Consider the following 21,083-nt stretch of genomic DNA (forward strand, 5'->3'; position numbering starts at 1 on the left):
CTCTTGCAAAAACTGACCCGATCCCGATCACGGACCTGACAGGTACACACTGTCGTGTGCATGAGGCGTAAGGGTACATTTGGGCCTATTGTTACATTTGGCATATGCATCGGAAACTTTGCTGGCGCATACACTGAAAGTAAATAGCGTGATGTGTAAAAAGTCTGACAACAGTGACTACTTTATGTCATCGGCCTCAGTCTCAATGGACCACAAGACAATTTTATGGTCTTAAGAAATGGAAAAAAAACTGAAATGAGGATTAAATGGAAATAATACTTTGAATGTATAAATCCAATCTGCTGGTCATGAGAATCCTCCGTGGACTGTGGTAGAGGATGCTGATGTGCTCAGAACTAATTACATTTAAGTGGAAACAGAAGGATTTCCTTATATTATGATTATCGCCAATTTTCCACCGTTAACGATGAAATACAAAAAATGAAGATGAGATTATGGAAGAGTGCGGGGATTTCATCTCATCCAGAATTTTTTATTTGCCGTCAATTATAGGTGAAGTTGAACCAATGGTCCATTTTCTGGTGTAAACTGATACCCTTTGAATTCACCTGACACCAGAGATATCATCGAGGGAAGACATTTGGCTCTAGTCGTAATATTTTGCTACAACTAAGTCTCTAAGTTATTTTGTTCCAGGCTGTGAGCTCCACTGACTTTTCCCGCATTGTGATTGACAGATCTAGGTACTGCCCTGCCGGGACCTTCCTCCTGGATAACATCATCATAGAACTACGGTTCCTAGCACTGCTTGCTGTGGAGCCATGGCAATTCCTCCACAGTGTGTGTCCTGCTTGTCTCTATCTCTGACCAAGTCTCGCAGCAGATAACGGATGACACTAATATGAGAAACATGACAGAGACATGAGGAGAGAGGGGAGAAGGCAGGAAATCCCAGACAATACACAGAACATACAGGCATGTGATTAGAGAAAGGAGACCGTGACACTAACGCTGCATTTCTGCCCATAAAACTGAAAATGGCGCTAAGATCAAAGCTTAACTGATACGATATCCAAACCAACATAAACTACATTATGCATGCGACATTTCTTTTCATTAAAGATGTCACGGTTGGACACTGATTGGCTTTGGATTGACTTATGGGCTGGAACTTTAAAATACCTTTATATTACATTTTAATTTTGAGTTGATTACATATACCTTTAGGGCTAGTTCAGACAACGGATTTTGCGTGGCTCTCTCTCATTGACATCAATGGGAGGTTTGGGCAGAAACTGCCCAAAGGTCGAGCAGGATGCTTCTTTTTCTCGCTAGCTGAAATAATGAGCTAGCGGGAGAAAGAAGCCTCCAACTCCTATTGAAATGAATGGGAACGGATTCCGAAGCAGAATTTCTCTGTGTGAACATATCCTTAGGTTACGTGCACACGTTGTGTATTTTGCTGCGGAAAGTACGCAGAAAAACCGCAGGAAACCGCAAGAAATTTGCAGGAAAAAAACGCACTGCATTTTTTTTATACGTTTTTTGGTCCGGTCTTTACGTTTTTCTGCGTAAATCATGGCATTTTCATGCTGCGAGTTTTGCTGCGTATTTCTGTAGAACTACAGGGATAGAATTCGCAAGCAGAATCGTGGGTTAAAATGACATGCCGCTGTTTCGAAAATACCCACCGCGGGTCAATTTATGTCCCAAAAAATACTGCGGTGTGGACATAGTTCCCTGGTTTTGCCGCATGTAATACGCATCGTGTGAATTCAGCCTTGGGGTTAGAATTACACAACGGCTTTCTGTAGACATAATTTTCCTCAAAGGTTGGTTGAAGGCAGTGAACCAGGGGAAATATTAAAATTCTGGTTTGCAACCAGAGATAAATTTAACTGGTTGGAAGCTGTAGGCACACAACTTCTGGGGCCCGAAGCCTCACCTGTAGAATATTACCATCACACATATGGATCCGCTCTGCTTGCGCCTGTAGTCATGCAACCTTTGGTGCTGTATCCCCCAACTCCCACATAAGCCTTATCTACACAAGGATGGATGTACCATGCTGGAGCCTGTAGACACTCAACTATTGGTGACCCAAGAGCCCACCTACCCTAGGAGCTACCCCTTACACTAGACAGTATTGCCATTTTTTAGCTGTAGTAGAATGTAGTGTTACCATCCTTTAGACTTCAATATATTTTAATTCATGGATAGGCTGTCCCCGATCAGGCTAGACCCATTCACAATGGGTGTTGAAAACCTGAGCTGGCCTCCATTTCCATAGGAACTACTATGGGCAACAAATAAAGGGGGGACCAACCCAAGGATCATGCTACTTTTCTGTCCTCATCTGGGAAGAAAAGGTTGGGGACAAGCAATGTAGTAGTAGACTTTTGACTATCTGTATTATCTCCCTTTACTCCGTTCCTAGTCCATTACCTCTGTTTCCTATATAGCCCACTTACTTTGTAATGTTATAATCCACACACACACTTCAGTCTTTCACACACTAAAGGAGTAACATACAACCCTCGCAGAAACTTACATATATAAAAATACTTTACTCCTAACAATCGAAGTGACAAGCAACATACATTACATTAAAGAGGCTCTGTCACCAGATTTTGCAGCCCCTATCTGCTATTGCAGCAGATCGGCGCTGCAATGTAGATTACAGTAACGTTTTTATTTTTAAAAAACGAGCATTTTTGGCCAAGTTATGACCATTTTTGTAATTATGCAAATGAGGCTTGCAAAAGTCCAAGTGGGTGTGTTTAAAAGTAAAAGTCCAAGTGGGCGTGTATTAGGTGCGTACATCGGGGCGTTTTTAATACTTTTACTAGCTGGGCGCTGTGAAGAGAAGTAACATCCTCTTCTCTTCAGAACGCCCAGCTTGTGACAGTGCAGATCTGTGACGTCACTCACAGGTCCTGCATCGTGACGGCCACATCGGCAGCAGAGGCTACAGTTGATTCTGCAGCAGCATCAGCGTTTGCAGGTAAGATCGACTGTTAATATTGCAGCGTGAGCTTGTCCAATTTTCATGTCTTCACCTGAGCTTCTAAATTATCTAACTGGTTTTCCTAAATGTTTGATGAGACAGGGAGCTTGAGGCAACTGCTTCCGAAAATGTAAAGATATTTTCATCTGAAACTCCCCAAAAAAGTTTTGGGTAGAGTGTCAGTAGATATGGTTAATATTAAGTGAGTGTCAATAGCTACCTGTGGAATAGAAGGAAACCTGAAAATTATGGGGAAGGGGTGGATTTGCCTTTTCTTTAAATCAGGGGTTCCTAAGATTATTTTGAGGTTTTCTTTAAAGGAAACCTGTTAGCTGTTCTGAGGCCTCAAAACTGCTGACAGCGAGACATAGGGGAGGGCATGACCGAGAACTCAATGTTTAATTCCCTTGACGCTGTGGTCGCAGGTGCCATGGAGGCGGGCACTTGATGTGGAAGTGCTCCTTGGCTCTCCTCACTGCACTCTGCCAGCCCCGCCCCATCTGCTCTGAGTGACAGCTCTAGCGATCGCCTGATTGATCGCTAGGGCCATCACTCAGAGCAGTACGTGGAACTTGCGACTGCCGCAGCGGGGGAATTAAAGGTGGGTTTCTCGGGAATGCAACCTGCATGACCGAGACAAAACGTAACAAACAATACAGTTTACCTGGCCTCAAACCTGCTGACAGGTTCCGTAATGATGAAAGCGTCACTTTTTTAATATTTCATAAGATTAATGACCTGCAAGATCACAAGACCTCCAAGTGGTGGTAGCGACAACCTCTTCTTTGTTTTCATAAACATAGAAACAGTTCTCACAATTATAGGTGTCAGTCTAGTAGTTGGCAAGGTCACATTGCCTCTGGTCTTGGTATTGTAAATTGTGGGGCTCCAGCACACTCAACACACCAAATACACCCGGTGTCCTATGATAAGGCTACCGTCTGACAGGGAAAATATTTTCTTTTTGTTTTGTCTTTGTATGTTTAAAAACTAGTAACAGGGGCGGAGCTGTGACAACCACTGGTATATTTTTAAGAACAGACAGAGACAGTTGTCATAATGGTGCCAGCTTAGTTCATCTTCACTCTTCGCATCCATTCTATGACAATTAAAGGTAGGAATCAGTCATTTTCTTTGCACAGAGCTTTCATTAACAGCGTGGGAACAGTGGCATTTACCGGGCCCGGCTGCTTTACACTGAGGTCAGAAACACAAAACCCCATACTGTGGCATTGATAACCGAACAAGTGAAAGCAACATTTTAATTAATGGAATACATAACACAGAAGCCTCCAATAAACTCTGCCGAACGTTACTATTTTCAGTGCTGTAAATTAGCCGCTTTTGTTTGTGGTTTTCGTCTGTTTTCAGCAGCTTTCTACAACAATTCCCAACAACATTCACAAAACAAAAAGGATTAACTACAGGTTATAATGTGCACAAATACACAAAAACATGTCTCTGAGCTAACATCTTTACATTGTAGGCAAAAAAGCCTTGAATCAGTGTTATGGGGCCCCAGGCACAGAGAGAGAGCCCAAGACGTAGTAAGTTAAATAGCAAGGTACATAATAACATGCTCCATTTGGGACTCTATTAGTAAGAGTCAAAACTCTATGCTTTCCACTGCCTAAATAATAGTCCCTTGCCGTGCACACATAACAGTGCCATACGGTGCATATATAATGCTGAAAACAACTGCCCAAATAATAGTGTCTTAAGTGAACACATAACAGTGCCATACAGTACACATATAATGCTGACAACCACTGCCCAAATAATAGTGCCTTAAAGTGAACACATAACAGTGCCATACAGTGCACATATAATGCTGACAACCACTGCCCAAATAATAGTGCCTTAAAGTGAACACATAACAGTGCCATACAGTGCACATTTAATGTGGACATCCACTGCTCAAATAATAGTGCCTTAAAGTGAACACATCACAGTGCCATACAGTGCACATATAATGCAGACAACCACTTCCCAAATTATAGTGATTTACAGTGACCACATAACAGTGCCATACAGTGCACATATAATGCAGACAACCACTGCCCAAACAATAGTGATTTACAGTAAACACATAACAGTGCCATACAGTGCACATATAATGCAGACAACCACTGCCCAAACAATAGTGATTTACAGTAAAAACATAACAGTGCCATACAGTGTACATATAATGCAGACAACCACTGCCCAAACAATAGTGATTTACAGTAAACACATAACAGTGCCATACAGTGCACATATAATGCTGTCATCCACTGTCCAAACAATAGTGATTTACAGTAAACACATAACAGTGCCATACAGTGCACATATAATGCAGACAACCACTGCCCAAACAATAGTGATTTACAGTAAACACATAACAGTGCCATACAGTGCACATATAATGCGGTCATCCACTGCCCAAATAATAGTGATTTACAGTGAACACATAACAGTGCCATATAGTGCACATATAATACTGCTATACAGTGTCTCAACTAATTCCATAACTGGCACAGACTTAATTTTGATGAAGACTCCCTAAGGGATGATGTCCAAACATAATTGTGCCTTTTGTTCATGCCAGAGTCTTGCCCTGCTAGCATCCATTGAACTCAGAGGTTCAAAGTTTAATATTATTGTAAAGGATCTGCCAGGCACAGCTTCGGGGTTAACTCCCTTAATTAATCAGTCAGCACCTGAATCTACATCCCTGAGACTGACTCCAGCTTCCACCACTCAGGCTGGCAGGCTTAGGAGTGGGAGAGCCTATCGCATCCTGGCCAGACTCAGCTAGCTCCCGCCCTCTGTCTATTTATACCTGCATTTCCTGTTCCTCCTTGCTTGTTATTCTTTTTCGTGTGGTTTCCTGGCCCAGCTACAGCTCCTTCTATTTTGTTCCTGCTCCATACAGACCCTGGCTTACTGACTATTCTTCTGCTCTTCGTTTGGTACCTCGCACACTCCTGGCTTGACTCGGCTCGTTCACCACTCTGGTTGCTCACGGTGTTGCCGTGGGCAACTGCCCCTTTCCCTTGCTTGTATTCCCTTGTATGTTTGTCGTGTTTGTCGTGCACTTACTGAGTGCAGGGACCGCCGCCCAGTGGTACCCCGTCGCCTAGGGCGGGTCGTTGCAAGTAGGCAGGGACAGAGTGGCGGGTAGATTAGGGCTCACTTGTCCGTGAGACCCTGGCTCAGCAAATGCAGGGTATCTCCCTACAGGTCCAGGCCCTGGCTCAGAGGGTCAACCAGCCTGATGCTACCTTGGTAGTTCCCCTCACCGCACCTCTTGAACCCCACCTCAAGTTGCCCGACCGGTTCTCAGGGGACCGGAGGGCTTTTCTCTCCTTTCGGGAGAGTTGTAGGCTTTACTTTCGTTTAAAGCCTCATTCCTCAGGTTCTGAGAGCCAGCGGGTGGGTATAATTATGTCCCGGCTCCAGGAAGGGCCCCAAGAGTGGGCCTTCTCCTTGGCTCCTGACGCCCCTGAACTTTCCTCCGTTGATCTTTTCTTTTCCGCTCTCGGACTTATTTATGACGAGACTGACAGGACTGCCTTTGCCGAGAGTCAGCTGGTGACCTTACGTCAGGGTAAGAGACCTGTTGAGGAGTATTGCTCTGACTTTAGGAAGTGGTGCGTAGCTTCTCGGTGGAATGACCCTGCCTTAAGGTGCCAGTTTAGGTTGGGTCTGTCGAATGCCCTGAAAGACCTGCTAGTTAGCTATCCCTCTTCTGACTCTCTAGACCAGGCTATGGCTTTAGCGGTACGACTTGACCGACGTCTCAGGGAACAATAACATGAACGTTTATGTGTTTTCTCCTCCGACTCCCCCATGATGCCTCCCGAAGTTCCGTTGCTTCGTTCCTCCAGGAAAGACTCAGAGATACCTATGCAACTCGGGGCCTCCGTGTCCCCCCAACAACGTAGAGAGTTCCGCAGGAAGAATGGTCTCTGCTTCTACTGTGGGGATGACAAGCATCAAGTGAACAACTGTCCTAAGCGTAAGAATGCAGCCAGAGAACTTCCGCGCCTAAGTGATCATCGGGGAGGTCACTTGGGCGCACAGGTATTTCCAGTAAATAGGAAACGTACTAAGATCTTGCTTCCCTTTCAGGTCTCTTTTGGTGGTAGGTCTGCTACCGGCAGATTCAGGGTCCTCTACTAATATTATGTCTGTGGAATTTGCTATGTCTCTTGCTATGCCTCTGATTGATTTGCCTAAACTTGTCCCGGTAGTGGGTATCGACTCCACTCCTCTTGCTAATGGTTATTTTACACAGCATACCCCTGTTTTTGAACTCCTTGTTGGCTCCATGCATTTGGAACAATGCTCTGTACTGTTGATGCAGGGATTATCGTACGATTTGGTTCTAGGCCTTCCCTGGTTGCAGTTGCATAATCCCACGTTTGACTGGAATACTGGGGAGCTAACCAAATGGGGTAATGAATGTTGTACGTCATGTTTTTCTGTTAATTCTATTTCTCCCCCTGAGGAGGCGAATACGCTACCCGAGTTTGTTCAGGACTTCGCTGATGTTTTCTCTAGGGAGGCCTCCGAAGTGTTACCTCCTCATAGAGAATACGATTGCGCTATCGAATTGGTACCAGGAGCTAAGCTTCCTAAGGGTAGGATATTTAATCTTTCTTGTCCCGAACGTGAAGCCATGAGAGAGTATATCCAGGAATCCCTGGCCAAGGGTTACATTCGTCCCTCTTCTTCTCCGGTAGGTGCTGGCTTCTTCTTCGTGGGGAAGAAGGATGGTGGTCTTAGGCCATGCATTGACTACCGTAACTTGAATAAGGTCACTGTAAGGAACCAGTATCCCCTTCCTTTGATTCCTGATCTCTTTAATCAGATTCAGGAGGCCCAACGGTTCTCTAAATTGGATCTACGGGGGGCGTATAACCTTATTCGCATCAAAGAGGGGGATGAGTGGAAGACTGCGTTTAACACGCCCGAAGGCCATTTCGAATACCTCGTCATGCCCTTTGGGTTGTGTAATGCCCCTGCGGTCTTCCAGAATTTCATAAATGAGATTTTGAGAAATTACCTGGGGATATTTCTTGTAGTGTACCTTGATGACATACTGGTGTTTTCCAAGGACTGGTCCTCCCACATTGAGCATGTCAGGAAGGTGCTCCAGGTCCTTCGGGAAAACAAACTGTTTGCCAAAACCGAAAAATGTGTGTTTGGGGTACAGGAGATACCATTTTTGGGTCAAATCCTCACTCCTCATGAATTCCGCATGGACCCCGCCAATGTTCAGGCTGTCGCGGAATGGGTCCAACCTGCCTCCCTGAAGGCGTTACAGTGTTTTTTGGGGTTCGCTAATTATTACAGGAGATTTATTGCTAACTTCTCGGTCATCGCTAAGCCTCTTACGGACCTCACTCGCAAAGGTGCTGATCTCCTCCACTGGCCTCCTGAGGCTGTCCAGGCTTTTGAGGTCCTTAAGAAGTGCTTTATCTCGGCCCCGGTGCTGGTTCAGCCCAACCAAATGGAGCCATTTATCGTGGAAGTTGACGCATCTGAGGTGGGAGTGGGGGCTGTCTTGTCCCAAGGTACCAGGTCCCTCACCCATCTCCGCCCCTGTGCCTACTTCTCCAGGAAGTTTTCGCCAACTGAGAGTAACTATGATATTGGCAACCGCGAACTCTTAGCCATTAAATGGGCATTTGAAGAGTGCTGCCACTTCCTGGAGGGGGCTAGACACCAGGTAACGGTCCTTACCGACCACAAGAATCTGGTTTTCCTAGAATCTGCCCGGAGGCTAAACCCGAGACAAGCTCGATGGGCGTTATTTTTTACCAGATTAAATTTTTTGGTTACCTATAGGGCTGGGTCTAAAAATATTAAGGCTGATGCACTGTCGCGTAGCTTCATGGCCAGCCCTCCTTCGGAGGAAGATCCTGCTTGTATTTTGCCTCCAGGTATAATCATTTCCTCGATCGATTCTGATTTAGTCTCTGAAATTGCTGCTGATCAAGGTTCAGCTCCCGGGAACCTTCCTGAGAACAAGCTGTTTGTTCCCCTGCAATTCCGGCTAAGGGTACTTAGGGAAAATCATGACTCCGCACTATCTGATCATCCAGGCATCCTAGGTACCAAACACCTCATTACCAGAAATTATTGGTGGCCTGGGTTGCCTAAAGACGTTAAGGCCTACGTCGCCGCTTGTGAGGTTTGTGCTAGGTCCAAGACTCCCAGGTCCCGACCAGCGGGCTTACTGCGTTCATTGCCCATTCCCCAGAGACCTTGGACACATATCTCCATGGATTTTATCACCGATTTGCCTCCATCCCAAGGCAAGTCGGTGGTGTGGGTGGTGGTAGACCGCTTCAGTAAGATGTGCCACTTTGTGCCCCTCAAGAAACTACCCAACGCCAAGACGTTGGCTACCTTGTTTGTCAAACACATCCTGCGTCTCCATGGGGTCCCTGTCAATATTGTTTCGGACAGAGGGGTACAATTTGTTTCATTGTTTTGGAGAGCCTTCTGTATGAAGTTGGGGATTGATCTGTCCTTCTCCTCTGCCTTCCATCCTGAAACCAATGGTCAAACGGAGAGGACTAATCAATCTCTAGAACAATACTTAAGGTGTTTTGTCTCTGACTGTCAATATGATTGGGTCTCATTCATTCCCCTCGCCGAATTTTCCCTTAATAACCGGGTCAGTAACTCGTCAGGGGTCTCCCCCTTTTTCTGTAATTTTGGGTTTAATCCACGGTTCTCCTCCGTTTCACCTGGTAGTTCCAACAATCCCGAGGTAGAGGTCGTTCATCGGGAACTGTGCACAGTCTGGGCCCAGGTTCAGAAGAACCTAGAGGCGTCCCAGAGCGTACAAAAAACTCAGGCTGATAGAAAACGTTCGGCTAACCCCCTGTTTATGGTCGGGGATCTGGTGTGGTTGTCGTCTAGGAACTTGCGTCTCAAGGTTCCGTCCAAGAAGTTTGCTCCCCGGTTTATTGGGCCGTATAAGGTCATTGAGGTCCTCAATCCTGTCTCCTTCCGGCTGGAGTTACCCCCGTCTTTTCGTATACACGACGTGTTTCATGCCTCCCTCCTTAAACGCTGCTCCCCGTCCTTGGCTCCCTCGAGGAGACCTGCTGTTCCCGTCCTCACCCCTGAGGGGGTGGAATTCGAGGTGGCCAGGATTGTGGACAGCAAGATGGTCCAAGGCTCCCTCCAGTACCTGGTCCATTGGAGAGGTTACGGGCCCGAGGAGAGGACTTGGGTACCCGCCCGGGATGTTCACGCTGGGGTATTGGTCAGGAGGTTCCACCTGCGTTTCCCCAGTAAGCCAGGTCCACTTAGAAAGGGTCCGGTGGCCCCTCATAAAAGGGGGGTACTGTAAAGGATCTGCCAGGCACAGCTTCGGGGTTAACTCCCTTAATTAATCAGTCAGCACCTGAATCTACATCCCTGAGACTGACTCCAGCTTCCACCACTCAGGCTGGCAGGCTTAGGAGTGGGAGAGCCTATCGCAGCCTGGCCAGACTCAGCTAGCTCCCGCCCTCTGTCTATTTATACCTGCATTTCCTGTTCCTCCTTGCTTGTTATTCTTTTTCGTGTGGTTTCCTGGCCCAGCTACAGCTCCTTCTATTTTGTTCCTGCTCCATACAGACCCTGGCTTACTGACTATTCTTCTGCTCTTCGTTTGGTACCTCGCACACTCCTGGCTTGACTCGGCTCGTTCACCACTCTGGTTGCTCACGGTGTTGCCGTGGGCAACTGCCCCTTTCCCTTGCTTGTATTCCCTTGTATGTTTGTCGTGTACTTACTGAGTGCAGGGACCGCAGCCCAGTTGTACCCCGTCGCCTAGGGCGGGTCGTTGCAAGTAGGCAGGGACAGAGTGGCGGGTAGATTAGGGCTCACTTGTCCGTTTCCCTAGCCCCCGGTCATTCCAATTATTAGTATCATTATTATTAATAAAATTAAGTATCTCACAGAGGGTCGCATCTGTAGTTGTTACAAATGAAATTTCCTGTTCCCATGGCCAGGGGCAGACTGACCATTCAACCATCTAAACTGTACCTGATGGTCCACAGCATGCTGGCTATACTATACAATGGAGCACTTCTGAAAAACTGAGGGCATAAGTGGACTCTCTCTTTGGTGTTTTTTGAATCCCTGTGTCAAATGGCTCTTTACCTGTATTCCCCTGGGGCGTGGAATCTTTACTGCATATCCGTGAAATGGACTTTTGTTTAGTCGATTATAGGAAACAATAATAGGATGTATTTCCTTTTAAGTAAAAAGATTTTTATCTCCATGACTGAAATTTGATATCGCTCTTTATCATTCTGTTAAGTAAATTTTACATATATTTCTCAATGGAAGGATCGTCTCTGACCTATATTAGTCACCGGAGATGGAAGACCTTGTCATTTGACTTTTAACTTTTAAAGCTGAGATCAGTTTGCTAGAAGACATCTGTCGCTTATAACTCCTGGTTGGCGGTAAAAATGAGGAATTGCATAATTAATAACGCTCCCAGGCTTCTTCAAGCATAAAATTAAGGTCCTATTTTACTATCTATTTCGCGTGTTCTATTTTCGTAATTGGTCTCTGTGCCGCTGCTTAGCAACCTACAAAACACCAACAGATTTCAAAAGTAGTAATGGTTTGTCTTATTGAGATTTATACCTGTGTATGTATGTGGCCATTGGCAAAACTTCTTAGTGGGCAAGGTTCCAACAATATTGTCAAACCTGTAAAAAAAATGTTCTGGAATTGAACTAAATAGCTGTAATTTCGGTAGTTGTTACATACAGGGATGTGGCCTCAATAGACCATCTTCAGGATCCCTACAGGAAGGAATAAACTTGACATGGGGCCACCTGTGGTGGTAAAGTTGAGTTTTGTGGCACTAATGATAGCCGACAATGAAGAAGTCTGGCCAATACAGAAAATGGCATGATGTAGAACTGCAACAAACTGGAGACCAAAGTCTAGAAGACCAAGTCGAGAAGACCCAACATCTAAACAGAGTCTATCCCATTGATATCATCTGCCTCGCGCCTGAAGACCAAGCGGACAAGATGAATTACCAAAAGAATAAGATGTAGATGTTCATGGACAATAAAAAGGATCAAGACCTGAGCAGATGTACCAAAGGAACCATAAGTCAATCTGAACCAAACCCAAGATCAGGACAAGAACCAGATATGGAATCCAACGAAGAGAAGATGATAACCAAGATCAGAAGAAAGAGTCTACCATGAATGATACAGAACTTACTGATGGAAGCACTGCGGCTGATGCAAACAACAGAGGTCAACCATCAACTATGGGATCCAGTATTGGACCAAACCTCCATGTCTTCTTGATGATTGGCTAGTTCCTTAAGTAATATTGTAGACCAGCTGACTAACTGTATGCCGTCTTGGTAGTTCTCAACAAGATATAACTGTGTAGTGAATCTCCATTTTGAATCTGATCTTAGAAGTTCACACATTAAGTAACTTTGCCAATTTTTTTTATTTGAAAGCCCGAGTCGTGCTTTCTATCACCCAGATGCATCAAAAGTGCAGAGGTGCTACACAAAAAGTGAACAAGGATGTGGTCTATTTCAGCCCTTCTCATTAAGGAGAGAGGCCCGCATAACCATTCCACAAAGCTCCGAACCGTAGGCCCAATGGATCGATGTTCCCCCCTCGCCGTAGCTTAGGGAGACCCAACAACACTCCAATGCTTCTACCTGGGCTGCCACCCCAGTGACCACCTAGGAGCCTGCATCAGGTCTGCACCTCCCCTCCGAAGAAGGGAAGCCGGGTTTGCAGGGGAAAACGGAACCAGAAGGCCACACATTTTCCACCTAGAGAATCCCAAAAGGGCATCGCATCCAAAAAATCCTGTGACACACGTGATGAACACACAGTGAAAAACAAAATGAAATAAGTGGATGTGCGCTGTGACAACCGCCAGGTCTAAAAATTCCTCATCTCCCAGCCAAAAGGCCAGCAGAATAAAGGTGTGTGCTCAAATAGCGTGAAAGGCAAGTGCGCGCAAATGTGCCTTCACTCAATGGGATCCCACCCCCAGTGAGTTAGGGTACCACAGGGTCACCAGCCCGGGGGCACTTAGCAACTCAGGCTTCAAAACTATCCGACCTCATGACCTTGACCCGGGTGTTGCCTGGTCACCTACAAATCACCTTTAAGCAAAATGCGTACACCAGGGCATACCACTGTGTGGTTCACTGTCCCCCACCTCGGCGTTCTGTCATCCCCCAACAATGAGAGTACACACCAGCAGGGATGATTACTAACCTCGGATAAGAACAGATCCTACACTTGATCTTAGCCAAAAGGCAGAGAAGCGATTAACTTTGCCAATACTTATCTTAAGGGGCAATATGCCTTATACTCCAGTCACAAACAGAGCTGTACTATCAACTCTGCTAGCCGCCACTTTTAATCTGTCAACAGAATGCTGACAAACACACCCCTAACTACTTAGCAGAGTTCCTATACAGCAATGCTCTCTACTCCAAAGCATTCTGGCTGATTGTGAGCTAACAAAAATGAACAGATTTCTAAATGCTGCTTTGGAAGTGATTGGAGAACTCAAGGTAAATACAATTAACCCAAAGTATTTGCAAGGTCATACAATATTATACATAGATATGATCTACAGATCAAGGGTAACCCCACACTCTAAAATCTAGAGTGCCTTCCAGTCTAGAGAGCCACCATGTAGCTGACTGTGGTCCAATGGTTAAGTTTCCATGTCTTCTGACTCATTATCACATAATGTAACCGCCAGTCATTGCATCTGCGCCAGTGACAGCAGGCGTCTGTTCTACGTTATTACATTTAATGACATTTTGTCCTTCCCAATGTGTCCTGTTCCAGTGATTCGATTCTTTCTGTGAAATTTCCACAGTTTTCCGCCTGCCTGCTGTTCGGCTTTTAAATATTCTTTAGCTTTGGGCATTTTCAACGACCTTCGCTTCCTCTGAGCTCAGATACTGATAGGGTTGTCTGGTGTTTAGTTACAGAGCCTGAGACGTATTAAGCTGCTCAATAAATGCAGATGAGATGATGTTGCTGGGAACGGAGCAGTAGTTAGAAGCATGTACTACAATAATGTGCAGATGAGGTTGTTTGTCAGGCATTGGGAATGGCTCTAAAATCGCCAAAAATCAGCCCAAGTCATCAAGCAACAGCCCTATTCCTCTCCTACTAAGTTATGAGTTTACTTGGCAGCATAGGCGTATTTATGAACAGTTCTAGGCAGGGGTGACAATTGCTGTCTCTCCTGCCAACTCCATGTATATTAAAATTATCGAGACAGAGAAGGGACAACAACGTTTAGTGCCACAGACAGTATGCCAACGCCACTATCCCACACACATATACCTGGTGGCATTGATGTACCGCTCAGACAGGAGAGGCAGTAGGAGTATAAGGGACAGAAGAGTACAAGGTAACTCTAAATCACTATTTAGCAGTCCCTATGGATGGGTATTACAAAGCTGTACTCAGCCCATGTGCTGTCGTACGGTATATTCTACGTTACATTATTCCGTAAAAGCAATTCTTGTAGGGGAAAATAATTATGTCATATTATGGCACGAAGAACATATTTCTGTGTGTTAGGCACAATTATGTCTAACAGCGATATCCTCCTTCTTCTCCGCCCATTCCTTAAAAACTCAACATATGGAGAAAACTGAATTCATCATCTTCCCCCTATCTCACTCAACCCCCTTACCACCTCCTGCCCACTCCACCTCAAAAACATTCGCTCTTTCCTCAACCTTGAATTACTTTTTCATACGTACAACGCCCTGGCATTAATGGCGCCTAAAAATAAATAATAAAAATGCTGATCCGTACAACAATGTAGGATTACAGTAAAATTATATTGGACTATTGTGTCTTTAAAATTAAACACCATGTCATTTTAGGTTCTAAATTCTGTGCTGAATAATTTCATGATGTATATTTATAGGGGCCGGAGCTCTCTTTCTATAATATAGAGCTCCAAATCTGAATAGAAATAGAGTTAAATAATAACATTATGGATACCTGCTGCTACCACTAGGGGGAATTTAGGAGCTAACTGCATACAGACCTATTATTGAGTTCAAAAGCAGCTGTATAAATCTGTCTTCAGTAAGCTCCCCCTAGTGGTAGCTACAGGCAGCCAGAATTGTATCATGTTATACATTGTTTTCATGGAGGATTCTACCTGAGGAAATATCCAGCGTGGAATTGGTAGAAATTCCATGGCAGAAAACCGAGGCTGCTTTGTTTTTTTAGTAAAACGTAACGTATTTCTGCATGAAGAATAAACTATTTCAATAAAGTTAATCTGCGTGTCGCTACCAGATGCGGTTTTCGGGCGGAATACGCTTCGGAAAATGCGCCAAAAAGTGACTTTTGTTTTTTTAGCGACATGGTTTTCAATTCTACGCGCTGCAAATTCCTCCCCGCATGGAAGGTTTTTTGCAAGCGGAATTCACGTTGATTCCAACGACAGAAACATATCCTCTGGCTGTGTGAAGGGACACAGGGGATTTGGAGTTGTTTATCAGAAAAAAGAGCTCCGACCCCTATAAAGATATAATGAAATGAATCAGCACGGATTTTTCTGAAATGTGGGAGTGCAACATAATTTTACAGGCTCATTTGAATTTAGATCCACATCACTTGATAGGAATATCAATTGAAACCAAAATATTTTTTATCCCCCCCCCATTAAGTCCGGAGTTTCTGAATCTAAGCAGACAGCAAGGACTTCTCTGATATTTGTGTCGCCTAGCAACATCTCACCACTTGAGTTCCCCTTTGTCTCTGCATTAAGATCCCAAAAATAAGGTATTCTTATACCTAAACCAGGAAATAAAAAAAAAGAATAATAAAAAGAATTGCCACCGCATTCAACTCGATGTAAGAACAGCTTTTGCGTTAATGAACGGTTGCCCCTGAACAGTTTAATTTGTTCTCGGGCAATGGTGAATTAAATGTTACCTCCGTCAATCAATGGAGAAGGTATTAAGCACAAGAATTCTTCCCTCTACACATTGTCAGCGGGCGCCGCACAAAGTGAGCGAGTGGGTGGATGTTTAAATGTAGATGCTTTTCAAGCTTGGGAACAAAAAGGTCAAATCTCCCAAAGAGACGAGGAAGTGTACAATTTAATATAATGGTTCTTTTTCACAGCGTTATTTCTTGTCCTCTTTCTGTAAAAAAAACAAAAAAAAAAACAAATAATAATTTTTGGTGACTGACATCCCTGGACACTACACAAAGTAAAGAAAACAAAAGTGTGCGAGAACCTGAAGAGAGAGAGCGAGCGAGCGGCCATTTTTTAGGAAGGATTCTAGTCATCTATGCTTAAGGGTTTTAAGGTAAAAAAGTCTGAAATATAAACTAAATAAGAACAAAAATCATCTAGTTATGGTCTAATGCTAGAAAATATCACTGATAATGCAACAGCATGCAGATACGTAATGTAGGAGCTAAACTATCCCAAATAATGTGTGTCATTGTACCCCAAGTGTCAGTGTATCATTATCCTGTACCCCAAGTGTCAGTGTATCATTATCCTGTACCCCAAGTGTCAGTGTATCATTATCCTGTACCCCAAGTGTCAGTGTATCATTATCCTGTACCCCAAGTATCAGTGTATCATTATCCTGTACCCCAAGTGTCAGTGTATCATTATCCTGTACCCCAAGTGTCAGTGTATCATTATCCTGTACCCCAAGTGTCAGAATATCATTATCCTGTCCCCAAGTGTCAGTGTGTCATTATCCTGTCCCCAAGTGTCAGTGTGTCATTATCCTGTACCCCAAGTGTCAGCATGTCATTACCCTGTACCCCAAGTGTCAGCGTATCATTATCCTGTACCCCAAGTGTCAGTGTATCATTATTCTGTACCCAAAGTGTCACTGTATCATTATCCTGTACCCCAAGTGTCAGTGTTATTATCCTGTACCTCAAGTGTCAGTGTATCATTATCCTGCACCCCAAGTGTCAGTGTATCATTATCCTGCACCCCAAGTGTCAGCATGTCATTACCCTGTACCCCAAGTGTCAGTGTGTCATTATCCTGTCCCCAAGTGTCAGTGTGTCATTATCCTGTACCCCAAGTGTCAGCATGTCATTACCCTGTACCCCAAGTGTCAGTGTATCATTATCCTGTACCCCAAGTGTCAGTGTGTCATTATCCTGTACACCAAGTGTCAGTGTTATTATCCTGTACCCCAAGTGTCAGTGTGTCATTATCCTGTCCCCCAAGTGTCAGTGTTATTATCCTGTATCCCAAGTGTCAGTGTGTCATTGTCCTGTACTGTTCTGCCATCCCCTTGCAGACTTTCCTGCGGAAGTTAAGACAATTTTTTATTTTTTTCTACAAAAGTTCCAAAAACGACATAGAATATTGTAGCTATAAATCTGCAGAACGTCTTTCTCTCCCAGTTGGTAAATGAGTTCGTAAAACTCTTTAGGAACAACCTTGAATCACAAATGTCAGTCTCTCTCCAGAATGTTTCCCAATGATTCCCTTCTTAGTAAGATCCTTCCTCGTCACTTTCATGAGGTTCTACTTGCGGGTGACTCAGTAAGAGATGCTATAATGCCATACACGATGTGAGGTGTTGAGTAATGTACCCACTTTCTCGCATTAAAAAAAATCAGATAATTAGCCGGATTTTATACAATATATCAACACGTGGGAAGACTTTTGACGGGTACCGGTGCTAGTTACAGTGAGTGACGCCACTTTAGGTGTCAGGAAGTGTTGTCAGGCGCAGAATAATATAACTTTGGAGACCACGCTCCAAGTGATTTCTATTCATTTTCCTTACGGTTTCAGCTCTAAGTTAAATGTGGCTTAGACATTAACTTCACCTATTGTCATTGTGTCAAAATTACGACATTTTGAGGTGGTGCTTAATATTAAAATGTCCCTAAGCCCCCTTAAGACTTGTTAAGGAGACCCATAGCCCACCCTTATCGCCATGTGGGGGAAGAGACTGATATTCTTCGATATTCTGAGCACACCTTGGTTTCCAAGACCTAACAAAAGCTAACAAGGCTTAGGGTTAGTAGGGTTAGAAGTTAAAGAGACTCTGTCACCACATTATAAGTGTCCTGTCTCCTACATAAGGAGATCGGCGCTATAATGTAGGTGACAGTAATGCTTTTTATTTAAAAAAAACGATTTTTTTTCACCACTTTATGAGCGAATTTCGATTTATGCTAATGAGTTGCTTAATGCCCAAGTGGGCGTGTTTTTACTTTAGACCAAGTGGGCGTTGTACAGGGGAGTGTATGACGCTGACCAATCAGCATCATGCACTCCTCTCCATTCATTTACTCAGCGCATAGGGATCCTGCTAGATCCTTATATGCTGTCTTATACTAACACATTAATAATACTGAGGTGTTTAGACAGTGAATAGACATTCCACGGGATGTCTATTCATAATCTCTGCACTTCGTTACTCTGTCTGTGGTAGTTACAGAAGAGGACGCGTAATATCGCGAGATCTCGCTGTAAATGACAGATTACAACGAGATCACGCTTCCTCTGCTGTAACTACCATAGAAACAGTAACGAAGTGCGGGGATTGTGAATAGACATCCTGTGGAATGTCTATTCACTGTCTAAACACCTCAGTATTGTTAATGTGTTAGTATAAGACAGCACATAAGGATCTAACAGGATCCCTATGCGCTGACTAAATGAATGGAGAGAAGTGCATGACGTTGATTGGTCAGCGTCATACACTCCCCTGTACAACGCCCACTTGGTCTAAAGTAAAAACACGCCTACTTGGGCATTAAGCAACTCATTAGCATTAGCATAAATCTAAAATTGCTAATAAAGTGGTGAAAATAGATCGTTTTTTAAATAAGAAGCATTACTGTCACCTACAATATAGCGCCCATCTCCTTATGTAGGAGATAGGCCACTTATAATGTGGTGACAGAGCCTCTTTAAAGTAGTATTAGCGGTTCTTTTTTGACCAGGTGAAGGCTTAATATTAATGGGGTTCTTCCGTTTCTGATACATCACTCAAATAAAGATATTGTTCATATCTTCCATCCCTTGAGGACCTCCAGCCAGATAGCCTTTACTGGGTTTGTCCTGGTTTCTTCATGCCTAAGAGTTGCCATGGATAACAACGAGGGATGCCTCCATAGACCTTCATCCAACCCTACTTGGACATGTCAGGGTATGTTCACACGGCCTATTTACGGACGTAATTCGGGAGTTTTAGGGTATGTTCACACGGCCTATTTACGGACGTAATTCGGGCCTCAATAGCGCTGACAAACATCTGCCCATTGAAAGCAATGGGCAGACGTTTGTCTGTTCACACGAGGCGTAATTTACGCGCCGCTGTCAAATGACGGCGCGTAAATAGACGCCCGCGTCAAAGAAGTGACCTGTCACTTCTTTGGCCGTAATTTGAGCCGTTATTCATTGACTCCAATGAATAGCAGTGCCAATTACGTCAGTAATTGACGCGGCGTTCAAGCGCCTGCACATGCCGTTACGGCTGAAATTACGGGGATGTTTTCAGGCTGAAACATCCCCGTAATTTCAGCCGTTACAGACACCCTCGTGTGAACATACCCTAAATGGTACCAGTGGACTGAGAAAGTCCTCAACAAGCATGGTCCTCTCACTCTTGTCATTTCTTCCAAGCACAGAAATCATTTGGTTTGAGAGGACAGAAGGTCTTTGAAGGGTCATTGAAATCAATAAGTTTCCGTGCCGAACTCCTTCAAGTTATTCCAAAATATTGGGTTAGTGGCTCAGGAAACATAGAAGCCAAAGTGTTATTCCCTAGGGAGCCATGAGTACCGGAGATTCTTGTAACCCTTAATGACCGGGCTAATTTTCGATTTTAAATTTTCCTCCACGCCTTCCAAAAGCTATAACTTTTTTTTTCTTTTTTTTTTCTGTCAACATAGCCGTATGAGGTGTTGATTCTTATAGTACCATATAGTGTACTGTGAAACGTAAAAAAAATTGTGGAGTGAAATGGGCAAAAACCAGTAATTCCACCATTGTTTTTGGGTTCCATTTTTACGCCGTTTGTCGTGCAGTAAAAACGACATGTTAACTTTATTCTACAGGTTGATACGATTACGGCGATATACCAAATTTATATAGTAATAATTTTTTTGTACATTTAGTCTTTTGTTTTTTTTATAAGTCCCACTCAGGGACTTGAACCAGCGATCATTGGATCACTTGTACTATATGCTGTAATACTAATGTATTGCAGTATATTGTGATTTTGACAGGCTCCTTTTAAACCAAAGATGGCAGACCAGGGGGCTGCCCTGACAACCATCGGCACCCCACAATCGTGTCACACGGGGGGGGGGGCTGTTCGAAAGGGCTGACCCAGTGGTATAACTACCGCCGTAGCGGCTGCTACGAGGCCCACCATGGCCGGAGGCTCCGCTAGCAGCCGCTATGGCTGCTACAACGCGACGCCACTGAACTCTACGGCAGAGCAGGGAGGTATCTCCCCGCTCTGCCATTAAACAAAAGACATGTATCCCCCTATCCTGTGGATAGGGGATACATGTGTGATCGCTGGCATTGATAGGGAGAACGGGGGACCGAAAGTCCCCTGAAGTTCTCCATCACAAACCTCGGACTTCCGGGGTCTGTGCCGACAGCTCCGTAGAAATGAATGGAGCACCGGTCGCGCTTGTGCGCATGCGTGACCAGTTCTTCTTTTTCATTTTTATTGAGCTACGCAGACGCCGGAAGTCAGAGGTTTGTCATGGAGAACTTGGGGGGACTTTCGGTCCCCCGTTCTCCTTATCGCTGCCAGCGATCACACATGTATCCCCTATCCTGTGGATAGGGGATACATGTCTTTTGTAGGACACACTGTAGGTCGCATTTCTTTGGGAGGTGGGACGCTGTATCGCGTTCCCTACAGGGGGGGCAGTAGGGCGTTCCCTACAGGGGGTGCTGTATGGCGTTCCCTACAGGGGGGCTGTATGGCGTTCCCTACAGGGGGGGGCTGTATGGCGTTCCCTACAGGGGGGGCTGTATGGCGTTCCCTACAGGGGGGGCTGTATGGCGTTCCCTACAGGGGGGGGCTGTATGGCGCTCCCTACAGGGG

At 44.7% G+C, this 21,083-nt stretch overlaps 1 long non-coding RNA gene and 1 pseudogene across 1 annotated transcript in view; one reads left to right on the forward strand and one right to left on the reverse strand.

Annotated features, from left to right (window-relative positions):
• The first annotated feature begins 3,966 nt into the window (after nt 1–3,966).
• The window catches only part of LOC142665949 (uncharacterized), a 49,988-nt gene continuing 32,871 nt past the window's right edge, over nt 3,967–21,083 (forward strand). Inside the window, exon 1 of the long non-coding RNA XR_012851607.1 lies at nt 3,967–4,082. This is a non-coding gene — a long non-coding RNA (uncharacterized LOC142665949). The remainder of the gene's footprint in view (nt 4,083–21,083) is intronic.
• Nucleotides 13,160–13,293, reverse strand: LOC142666872 (U2 spliceosomal RNA; annotated as a pseudogene).

Source organism: Rhinoderma darwinii, chromosome 13, assembly GCF_050947455.1.
Source record: "Rhinoderma darwinii isolate aRhiDar2 chromosome 13, aRhiDar2.hap1, whole genome shotgun sequence".
In the NCBI taxonomy this organism is placed as follows: domain Eukaryota; kingdom Metazoa; phylum Chordata; class Amphibia; order Anura; family Rhinodermatidae; genus Rhinoderma; species Rhinoderma darwinii.